The sequence below is a fragment of the Beta vulgaris genome, chromosome 1 (genome assembly GCF_026745355.1).
Source record: "Beta vulgaris subsp. vulgaris cultivar EL10 chromosome 1, EL10.2, whole genome shotgun sequence".
NCBI classification, from domain to species: Eukaryota; Viridiplantae; Streptophyta; class Magnoliopsida; order Caryophyllales; family Amaranthaceae; genus Beta; species Beta vulgaris.
The window spans coordinates 26,108,058-26,120,860 of NC_079202.1; the positions used below are offsets into that span (position 1 = coordinate 26,108,058).

Here is a 12,803-nt window from a genome sequence, read left to right on the forward strand (position 1 = left end):
TGAACTAGATGAGAAATACTTGTTAATGGTTAAAGAATTGGAATGTTGTGAGCTACAAGAGTTAATCTATACTGCTTGGTTCTAATGATAATAGAAAGTTGTTAATCCTTAAATAATATTCATGATATCAATTAGAATAGTACGTTGTTCGAGTTCATTGTTAATTATGATATAGAAGTTCTGGTTTTGGCTTAAATGGTCTTTATTAGCGTTTAAAGGCGACTTGAGTACCAGATTGATATAGTAATGAAATTATGTTATTGATTTTGTTTATACGATACATGAAATTTGCTTCTACGTTGTTGATGGAAGTTCACTGAATTGTGGAAGGTGGCATACCTAATGTATAATTAGAATTCTAATTGTACGTTATCATTTTGTTAAAGTATATACTATATTAATAAGTCGATTGATGTGGTAAGTTTGTGATAAGTGATCTACTTATACTAGAATAATGTTTTAGAATTGGTTGGGTGTAATTCTATAAATAAAAGATTAGTTATATGAAAATCTGATTAGAGTTATCAATGATACTATGGGGAAGAATAGTTTGAGTAGACTGTTTAAATGGGTCAACCTAAGTAATAACCTCACATGAAGTCAAAGAAAGGATTAACTAATTACTATAATAATATGAAGAGTATGAAAGTTAGATTTCTTAACTATGGAGTAGATCGGTGAAGATGTGTATGTTAAAGTATTTTAGTTGGATAGCTATAAATAGAATAATATAATAAAGTGATGTTGATTGATTAGAATTCGGAGGACTAAGTTGGTTTATGAGATCACTTAAGTAAGTGCAAGTTTGTGCATTACTTTAAAGTAATTTGAGTTACATAATTAAATGGCTTCTAATTCGAAGGGAGCTTGACTCGCTATGCTAAGTAAGAATATGATCCATTAATTGTTGACATTTATAATGGTATTGGAATCGAACTTACGAGATAACATGGCCCATGATTGATTAGGTCTAATCGACCTTTGTTTCATGAATCTCGAATTGTGGAATTTACGCTAACTCTCCTTAGTTAATTCTAAGAGAGAGACTTATTGTAATTGTTGATGGTGTTTGATAACGGTTATTATCATTATTGAGATGAATCTACATAGATATCAGTGAAGTGAAAAGAGAAGTAGTATGGACTATCTACATGCAAAAGTATGTGATGTGTGGAATCGGGTTAGTAACTCTCGCTAGTTAAATCTAGCTGAGAGACCTATTGTCACTATGGTTGGGTATTTTATAGAATATGATTAGTTACTTGTGTGGTAAGTATGTTTTGTAATTGTAATTGAGTTGAATCGAAATGCATAACTATATTGGCCTCGAAATACTCAAGCGATTATAACTATCTAAGAAGAAGCCTTACTTGTTGTTCAATGATTGTCAAGGATTACTATAACTATGAAATAGTTCTAAGAATGACGATTGAGTTATGAACGATAATCGAAAGGAATCTGAAAGGGGAAGTAGCCTCGTCTGAGTCGACGGATGAGGTGACATGAACAATGCCCCATGGACTGTGAACCTTGGGTCCCCACAGGGAAAACTGCCCATTGCTCTGTGGGGCGATAATCGGGCGATATATCAGGTAATGTGAAACCTGTGGATGGCTGATGAAATCAGCGGAAAATGTACTCCGGACTAGTCGCGGTTATTGGCCAAAAGTAAAGTGAATGGTTGGGTGACGACCCCCACTGTCGGAGTGTAAGCTTTGTCTCCTCCGCCGCGTTCTCTTTCCCCCTGGTTAAAAGGAATGTTATCTCATAGTATGAAAGTTATATCGATAATGAATTCCCGATAAGGAATCGTATCGTGGTAAGTTGTTTCGATATTGGATTCCTGATAAGGAATCATATCAGGTAAGTAGTGAATGTTTATTCAGTATATGAATATGAATATCGATAGTGGTTTCCTGATAAGGAGGCATATCATGGTAAGTGATACTAACGTTACATTTCTGATAAGGAATCATATCTTGTTATGTGGATTCCTGATAAGGAATCGTATCTCGTTATTGAATTCCCGATAAGGAATCGTTATGATAGGGAAAGTTATTATGTTATTTGTTGCCTCATAAAGGTTGGTGTAGGACAGTTTAAAGGATTGATTAATAGAGTATGAAAGCACAAGTTTGGATTCAGATAAGAAATCGATTAAAGGAAATAAAGTATATAGTTTATATCAAAGTTGGTGACCTCAAACTCCTATTGTGGAATCATGGTAAGTTGAAAAGTCGACTAGATAAGAATATAGAAACATGTCAGTGTTGAGATTCACCTTATCGTGTTTGTTACCATGTGATTGATGATATAATATGAAACGTGGAATTGGAAATGTAATATGTATGTTCAATAAGAATATTGCTGCTAAGCACGCTATGATTGGTATGATTGTTGAACTTATGTTGACTGCTGAGTCGTTTTAAGTAAAAGCCACCAAAGCATGTGTTACTCTTGTTTATGGGTTAGTACTCAGCTTTGCTGATGTGTGTACATTGTTTTGTCATTTCTGTGGCCTGTCACTTGGTGGGTGGCAGTATCTTAAATGTTTCAGGTTGAAGCCGTGTTGCTCTGCCCTATATTTTCCCTCTCCTTTCATTGTTGTTGCTGCTGTAGTTGTGTATCTCCCTGCCCCGTCGATTTGTTGGTGCTGCCATCTACAGTGGTAGCGGCGTGTCGGTGGTCGGCGAAGTACCAAAGGTACTACACCGTGTTCTCCTTTCTTGATATTAATTCTGTTTTTTTTTCTTTAATTCTAATTGAAGATTAGTTAATTGATTATGAGTTGTTGATGTTTGATGTAGTTGATAATATTGAATTATTGTTGATATGATGATGAATTATTGTGAGATGGTTATGAATCAATATATCAAAATTGATTTGTGTTTGTGCTAGTTGATTTCATAAATGGGGTTCTAATGTCTTTTCGTGAATTGTTGGTGGTAAATTGAGATTGAGGAAGCTCTTTTACTTAAGTAATAAATTAAATTGGTGTAATGTTGATTTCTGAGAGGATTTGTAATTATAAGTTCCTAAATCAGTTTACTTAGAAAGGTTGGTTTAGTTTGACTGTTTGAGTGACTGAAGTTTTACTCTCGCACGTTGGATAGTAAGTAATCTATTGAATTGTTTATTTTACTAGAGTTTGTAATTCAAATTCGTAGGATCGTTTACAGTAAGAGTGACAAGATATGATTACTGATATTACTTGGATTGGTTTATTTGATTCGTTAATTAGTGAGAAAGGATAATTGATATTACTTAATAGTATTAAAGTGAAATCATGAATTGAGTTATGAAGCGAAGAGTTATTTGAAGAGCCATGATTGTTCTTAGAAGGTTATTAGCATAAGGGTGAACATGTCAGTTTAGTTGTCTGCTAATCAATGAGTTGTAATTAGATTATTCATGAGGGATGATTTCTTTATTTAAGAAAAGTGATTTGAGTTAGTTTTATATAATGAACTAGATGAGAAATACTTGTTAATGGTTAAAGAATTGGAATGTTGTGAGCTACCAAGAGTTAATCTATACTGCTTGGTTCTAATGATAATAGAAAGTTGTTAATCCTTAAATAATATTCATGATATCAATCTTGTAACAGCCCGAATTCTCCCGACCAGCTTAGAAATGATTAAGCACAGCGAAAGAAACTCTGGTCGAGATAACCCGAACTATTACCATCACACTCATCGAACTACATCGGAGAGTGTGGAACTCAATTCCCAACTCTATTCAAATAAATTAACTATTATAATTATGCTCTGATTCTCAGACTCTATTCTCATGGATTTCTACAGAAAATCCGGCAGAATTTCCTTTGAAAATAGGACAACGCTAAAGCGAAAAATAATATGAACCTGTTACAATTTTAATAAATAAAATATTTTCAAATCCCAAAGCTCAACAATCTCAACGCTTTCGCGGAGCAACAACCAGCAGAGAATCAGGAGCACTTAGCTAGCGATTCTTAAATAAAGAAAATATATATAGAAATTAAACGATTAACTATTACAAGTGGAGCGTCCTCACTTCAATAACAAATATAATACTGCACCATCTCTTATCCGCTTCAGCTTGCAAAAGAATAACTCACGGCTTCAACCTGAAACATTTAAGATACTGCCACCCACCAAGTGACAGGCCACAGAAATGACAAAACAACGTACACACATCAGCAAAGCTGAGTACTAACCCATAAACAAGAGTAACACATGCTTTGGTGGCTTTTACTTAAAACGACTCAGCAGTCAACATAAGTTCAACAATCATACCAATCATAGCGTGCTTAGCAGCAATATTCTTATTGAACATACATATTACATTTCCAATTCCACGTTTCATATTATATCATCAATCACATGGTAACAAACACATAAGGTGAATCTCAACACTGACATGTTTCTATATTCTTATTAGTCGACTTTTCAACTTACATGATTCCACAATAGGAGTTTGAGGTCACCAACTTTGATATAAACTATATACTTTATTTCCTTTAATCGATTTCTTATCGAATCCAAACTTTGCTTTCATACTCTATTAATCAATCCTTTAAACTGTCCTACACAACCTTTATGAGGCAACAAATAACATAATAACTTTCCCTATCATAACGATTCCTTATCGGGAATTCAATAACGAGATACGATTCCTTATCAGGAATCCACATAACAAGATATGATTCCTTATCAGGAATCTAACGTTAGTATCACTTACCATGATATGCCTCCTTATCAGGAAACCAATCGATATTCATATTCATATACTGAATAAACATTCACTACTTACCTGATATGATTCCTTATCGGAATCCAATATCGAAACAACTTACCACGATACGATTCCTTATCGGGAATCCATTATCGATATAACTTTCATACTATGAGATAACATTCCTTTTAACCAGGGGGAAAGAGAACGCGGCGGAGGAGACAAAGCTTACACTCCGACAGTGGGGGTCGTCACCCAACCATTCACTTTACTTTTGGCCAATAACCGCGACTAGTCCGGAGTACATTTTCCGCTGATTTCATCAGCCATCCACAGGTTTCACATTACCTGATATATCGCCCGATTATCGCCCCACAGAGCAATGGGCAGTTTCCCTGTGGGGCCCCCAAGGTTCACAGTCCATGGGGACTGTTCATGTCACCTCATCCGTCGACTCAGACGAGGCTACTTTCCCCTTTCAGATTCCTTTCGATTATCGTTCATAACTCAATCGTCATTCTTAGAACTATTTCATAGTTATAGTAATCCTTGACAATCATTGAACAACAAGAAGGCTTCTTCTTAGAAGTTATAATCGCTTGAGTATTTCGAGGCCAATATAGTTATGCATTTCGATTCAACTCAATTACAATTACAAAACATACTTACCACACAAGTAACAATCATATTCGTATAAAATACCCAACCATAGTGACAATAGGTCTCTCAGCTAGATTTAACTAGCGAGAGTTACTAACCCGATTCCACACATACATACTTTGCATGTAGATAGTTCATACTATTCTCTTTTCACTTCACTGATATCTATGTAGATTCATCTCAATAATGATAATAACCGTTATCAAACACCATCAACAATTACAATAAGTCTTCTCTTAGAATTAACTAAGGAGAGTTAGCGTAGATTCCACAATCGAGATTCATGAAACAAAGGTCGATTAGACCTAATCAATCATGGGCCATGTTATCTCGTAAGTTCGATTCCAATACCATTATAATGTCAACATTAATGGATCATATTCTTACTTAGCTAGCGAGTCAAGCTCTCCTTCAATTAGAAGCCATTTAATTATGTAATCAAATACTTTAAAGTAATGCACAAACTTGCACTTACTTAAGTGATCTCATAAACCAACTTAGTCCTCCGAATTCTAATCAATCAACATCACTTTATTATATTATTCTATTTATAGCTATCCAACTAAAATACTTTAACATACACATCTTCACCGATCTACTCCATAGTTAAGAAATCTAACTTTCATACTCTTCATATTATTATAGTATATTAGTTAATCCTTTCTTTGACTTCATGTGAGGTTATTAATTAGGTTAACCCATTTAAACAGTCTACTCAAACTATTCTTCCCCATAGTATCATTGATAACTCTAATCAGATTTTCATATAACTAATCTTTTATTTATAGAATTACACCCAACCAATTCTAAACATTATTCTAGTATAAGTAGACACTTATCACAAACTTACCACATCAATCCTTATTAATATAGTATATACTTTAACAAAATGATAACGTACAATTAGAATTCTAATTATACATTAGGTATGCCACCTTCCACAATTCAGTGAACTTCCATCAACAACGTAGAAGCAATTTCATGTATCGTATAAACAAAATCAATAACATAATTTCATTACTATATCAATCTGGTACTCAAGTCGCCTTTAAACGCTAATAAAGACCATTTAAGCCAAAACCAGAACTTCTATATCATAATTAACAATGAACTCGAACAACGTACTATTCTAATTGATATCATGAATATTATTTAAGGATTAACAACTTTCTATTATCATTAGAACCAAGCAATATAGATTAACTCTTGTAGCTCACAACATTCCAATTCTTTAACCATTAACAAGTATTTCTCATCTAGTTCATTATATAAAACTAACTCAAATCACTTTTCTTAAATAAAGAAATCATCCCTCATGAATAATCTAATTACAACTCATTGATTAGCAGACAACTAAACTGACATGTTCACCCTTATGCTAATAACCTTCTAAGAACAATCATGGCTCTTCAAATAACTCTTCGCTTCATAACTCAATTCATGATTTCACTTTAATACTATTAAGTAATATCAATTATCCTTTCTCACTAATTAACGAATCAAATAAACCAATCCAAGTAATATCAGTAATCATATCTTGTCACTCTTACTGTAAACGATCCTACGAATTTAAATTACAAACTCTAGTAAAATAAACAATTCAATAGATTACTTACTATCCAACGTGGCGAGAGTAAAACTTCAGTCACTCAAACAGTCAAACTAAACCAACCTTCTAAGTAAACTGATTTAGGAACTTATAATTACAAATCCTCTCAGAAATCAACATTACACCAATTTAATTTATTACTTAAGTAAAAGAGCTTCCTCAATCTCAATTTACCACCAACAATTCACGAAAAGACATTAGAACCCCATTTATGAAATCAACTAGCACAAACACAAATCAATTTTGATATATTGATTCATAACCAATTCACAATAATTCATCATCATATCAACAATAATTCAATATTATCAACTACATCAAACATCAACAACTCATAATCAATTAACTAATCTTCAATTAGAATTAAAGAAAAAAAAACAGAATTAATATCAAGAAAGGAGAACACGGTGTAGTACCTTTGGTACTTCGCCGACCACCGACACGCCGCTACCACTGTAGATGGCAGCACCAACAAATCGACGGGGCAGGGAGATACACAACTACAGCAGCAACAACAATGAAAGGAGAGGGAAAATATAGGGCAGAGCAACGGCAACCAGCAGCGGCGGCGCAACCACCACGAACCGACTTGAAGACTGAGCGGCAGCACCGCTGGGGAGGTGGCGGCGTGACTCGACGGTGGCTGACGACGCAACCGCAACAGCAAATCAACAGGCGAACAACGGAGACGCGAACTGTGAAGAGAGCAAACGGGTAGCAGCACGACAATAAGGTTGCGATTGTTCGTCGCGGCTCCGGCGGACTTAAAACGACGGCGAGGCAGGAAGGGTGATGCAGCAGTAGGCGAGAGAGAGAGAGAAACAGAGAGATGGGTTTGGGATTTTGGGTTTCACGGGATTTCGGGGGTTTCATGTTGGGTTTCATTGGGTTTACTTATCTTTGGGTTATCAAAAACAACCGACAAGGGAAATTTGGAGCAAAACAAACCGACAATATTAAAGGATGGGAACTCGATTTTGGTTTTCTATTTGGGCCAAATACCGCTCAACTTAAACTTAAAAATGCAAAATATATATAATAATAGCAAAAATAATCTCATATAATTAAATAAATAATACATTACAGCACGACAAAATAATTCATACTCCAACTCAAATAAAATAAGAATTTTCGAAACATAATTAACTTAATAATTATAATTAATATTTAATTAAACGCACTTAAAAATAGGCTATTACATACTACCACCCTTATTTAAAGTTTCGTCCTCGAAACTTGTAAACATTTATTTTCAGAAAACCAAAATCTCAAACTCGCAAGACGTTAGGCCAGCCTCCATTCTACCATCATCTTTTGTTTCTCTACTTCTACTCGACTCGCGAAATCAAGGAGCAAAGAAAATCTCTACTTCGACTTGAATCGCAAAATCAAGGAGCAAAGAGCAAAAGGGGCAAACTTGTTGGCATTGGATTTCAATCATCTCATTTGCAGAGATCTCGTTTGAAAATCATTGACTTAATCAAATCGTATAAGTTTTCTCGAAATACACACTTTTAGGTAAATAATATGAGAGACAATCAAATCATACCAAGATAACGTTATACACATTAGCAACTATACCCATAAGTAACACCTATTCATATGAATAGATTCATATAGCACACGCGTAAGCGCAAACTCTCATACGGCTTGATTCATTTGTACCGAACCCTTTAATTAATTCATTAAACCTATTTTCAACCTCTACGCCATGATATGGAGATCACAACGTATCCAAAAACTAATCAAGCTCTGATACCACTTGTAACAGCCCGAATTCTCCCGACCAGCTTAGAAATGATTAAGCACAGCGAAAGAAACTCTGGTCGAGATAACCCGAACTATTACCATCACACTCATCGAACTACATCGGAGAGTGTGGAACTCAATTCCCAACTCTATTCAAATAAATTAACTATTATAATATGCTCTGATTCTCAGACTCTATTCTCATGATTTCTACAGAAAATCCGGCAGAATTTCCTTTGAAAATAGGACAACGCTAAAGCGAAAAATAATATGAACCTGTTACAATTTTAATAAATAAAATATTTTCAAATCCCAAAGCTCAACAATCTCAACGCTTTCGCGGAGCAACAACCAGCAGAGAATCAGGAGCACTTAGCTAGCGATTCTTAAATAAAGAAAATATATTATAGAAATTAAACGATTAACTATTACAAGTGGAGCGTCCTCACTTCAATAACAAATATAATACTGCACATCTCTTATCCGCTTCAGCTTGCAAAAGAATAACTCACGGCTTCAACCTGAAACATTTAAGATACTGCCACCCACCAAGTGACAGGCCACAGAAATGACAAAACAACGTACACACATCAGCAAAGCTGAGTACTAACCCATAAACAAGAGTAACACATGCTTTGGTGGCTTTTACTTAAAACGACTCAGCAGTCAACATAAGTTCAACAATCATACCAATCATAGCGTGCTTAGCAGCAATATTCTTATTGAACATACATATAATTTCCATTCCACGTTTCATATTATACATCAATCACATGGTAACAAACACGATAAGGTGAATCTCAACACTGACATGTTTCTATATTCTTATCTAGTCGACTTTTCAACTTACCATGATTCCACAATAGGAGTTTGAGGTCACCAACTTTGATATAAACTATATACTTTATTTCCTTTAATCGATTTCTTATCTGAATCCAAACTTGTGCTTTCATACTCTATTAATCAATCCTTTAAACTGTCCTACACAAACCTTTATGAGGCAACAAATAACATAATAACTTTCCCTATCATAACGATTCCTTATCGGGAATTCAATAACGAGATACGATTCCTTATCAGGAATCCACATAACAAGATATGATTCCTTATCAGGAAACGTTAGTATCACTTACCATAATATGCCTCCTTATCAGGAAACCAATATCGATATTCATATTCATATACTGAATAAACATTCACTACTTACCTGATATGATTCCTTATCGGAATCCAATATCGAAACAACTTACCACGATACGATTCCTTATCGGGAATCCATTATCGATATAACTTTCATACTATGAGATAACATTCCTTTTAACCAGGGGGAAAGAGAACGCGGCGGAGGAGACAAAGCTTACACTCCGACAGTGGGGGTCGTCACCCAACCATTCACTTTACTTTTGGCCAATAACCGCGACTAGTCCGGAGTACATTTTCCGCTGATTTCATCAGCCATCCACAGGTTTCACATTACCTGATATATCGCCCGATTATCGCCCCACAGAGCAATGGGCAGTTTTCCCTGTGGGGCCCCCAAGGTTCACGGGGCACTGTTCATGTCACCTCATCCGTCGACTCAGACGAGGCTACTTTCCCCTTTCAGATTCCTTTCGATTATCGTTCATAACTCAATCGTCATTCTTAGAACTATTTCATAGTTATAGTAATCCTTGACAATCATTGAACAACAAGAAGGCTTCTTCTTAGAAGTTATAATCGCTTGAGTATTTCGAGGCCAATATAGTTATGCATTTCGATTCAACTCAATTACAATTACAAAACATACTTACCACACAAGTAACAATCATATTCTATAAATACCCAACCATAGTGACAATAGGCCTCCCAGCTAGATTTAACTAGCGTGAGTTACTAACCTGATTCCACACATCACACACTTTTGCATATAGATAGTTCATATTCTTTTTCACTTCACTGATATCTATGTAGACTCATCTCAATAATGATAATAACCGTTATCAAACACCATCAACAATTACAATAAGTCTCTCTCTTAGAATTAACTAAGGAGAGTTAGCGTAGATTCCACAACTCGAGATTCATGAAACAAAGGTCGATTAGACCTAATCAATATGGGCATGTTATCTCGTAAGTTCGATTCCAATACCATATAAATCAACATTATGGATCATATTCTTACTTAGATAGCGAGTCAACTCCCTTCTAATTAGAAGCATTTATTATGTAACTCAAACTACTTTAAAGTAATGCACAAACTTGCACTTACTTAAGTAATCTCATAAACCAACTTAGTCCTCCGAATTCTAATCAATCAACATCACTTTATTATATTATTCTATTTATAGCTATCCAACTAAAATACTTTATCAACACATCTTCACCGATCTACTCCATAGTTAAGAATCTAACTTTCATACTCTTCATATTATTATAGTATTAGTTAATCCTTTCTTTGACTTCATGTGAGGTTATTAATTAGGTTACCAATTTAAACAGTCTACTCAAACTATTCTTCCCCATAGTATCATTGATAACTCTATTAGATTTTCATATAACTAATCTTTTATTTATAGAATTACACCCAACCAATTCTAAAACATTTAGCTATAAGTAGAACACTTATCACAAACTTACCACATCAATCAACTTATTAATAAGTATATACTTTAACAAAATGATAACGTACAATTAGAATTCTAATTATAATTAGGTATCCACCTTCCACAATTCAGTGAACTTCCATCAACAACGTAGAACAAATTTCATGTATCGCTATAAACAAAATCAATAACATAATTTCATTACTATATCAATCTGGTACTCAAGTCGCCTTTAAACGCTAATAAAGACCATTTAAGCCAAAACCAGAACTTCTATATCATAATTAACAATGAACTCGAACAACGTACTATTCTAATTGATATCATGAATATTATTTAAGGATTAACAACTTTCTATTATCATTAGAACAAGCAAGTATAGATTAACTCTTGTAGCTCACAACATTCCAATTCTTTAACCATTAACAAGTATTTCTCATCTAGTTCATTATATAAAACAACTCAAATCACTTTTCTTAATAAAGAAATCATCCTCATAATAACTAATTACAACTCATTGATTAGCAGACAACTAAACTGACATTTCACCCTTATGCTAATAACCTTCTAAGAACAATCATGGCTCTTCAAATAACTCTTCGCTTCATAACTCAATTCATGATTTCACTTTAATACTATTAAGTAATATCAATTATCCTTTCTCACTAATTAACGAATCAAATAAACCAATCCAAGTAAATCAGTAATCATATCTTGTCACTCTTACTGTAAACGACCTACGAATTTAAATTACAAACTCTAGTAAAATAAACAATTCAATAGATTACTTACTATCCAACGTGGCGAGAGTAAAACTTCAGTCACTCAAACAGTCAAACTAAACCAACCTTCTAAGAAACTGATTTAGGAACTTATAATTACAAATCCTCTCAGAAATCAACATTACACCAATTTAATTTATTACTTAAGTAAAAGAGCTTCCTCAATCTCAATTTACCACCAACAATTCACGAAAAGACATTAGAACCCCATTTATGAAATCAACTAGCACAAACACAAATCAATTTTGATATATTGATTCATAACCATTCACAATAATTCATCATCATATCAACAATAATTCAATATTATCAACTACATCAAACATCAACAACTCATAATCAATTAACTAATCTTCAATTAGAATTAAAAAAAAAAAACAGAATTAATATCAAGAAAGGAGAACACGGTGTAGTACCTTTGGTACTTCGCCGACCACCGACACGCCGCTACCACTGTAGATGGCAGCACCAACAATCGACGGGGCAGGGAGATACACAACTACAGCAGCAACAACAATGAAAGGAGAGAGAAAATACAGGGCAGAGCAGCGGCAACCAGCAGCGGCGGCGCAACCACCACGAACCGACTTGAAGACTGAGCGGCAGCACCGCTGGGGAGGTGGCGGCGTGACTCGACGGTGGCTGACGACGCAACCGCAACAGCAAATCAACAGGCGAACAACGGAGACGCGAACTGTGAAG

At 34.6% G+C, this 12,803-nt stretch overlaps 2 long non-coding RNA genes across 2 annotated transcripts; both read right to left on the reverse strand.

The window, feature by feature from the left end:
* Window positions 1-3,853: 3,853 nt before the first annotated feature.
* On the reverse strand, window positions 3,854-7,953 carry LOC130590446 (uncharacterized). The gene is made up of 2 exons (XR_008968391.1): window positions 7,402-7,953; window positions 3,854-4,125 (listed from the first exon to the last, which is right to left on the reverse strand). It is a non-coding gene; the product is annotated as an uncharacterized LOC130590446 (long non-coding RNA).
* A 1,047-nt stretch (window positions 7,954-9,000) lies between these two features.
* Window positions 9,001-12,576, reverse strand: LOC130592140 (uncharacterized). The gene is made up of 2 exons (XR_008970344.1): window positions 12,518-12,576; window positions 9,001-9,272 (listed from the first exon to the last, which is right to left on the reverse strand). It is a non-coding gene; the product is annotated as an uncharacterized LOC130592140 (long non-coding RNA).
* Between the last annotated feature and the right edge of the window lie 227 nt (window positions 12,577-12,803).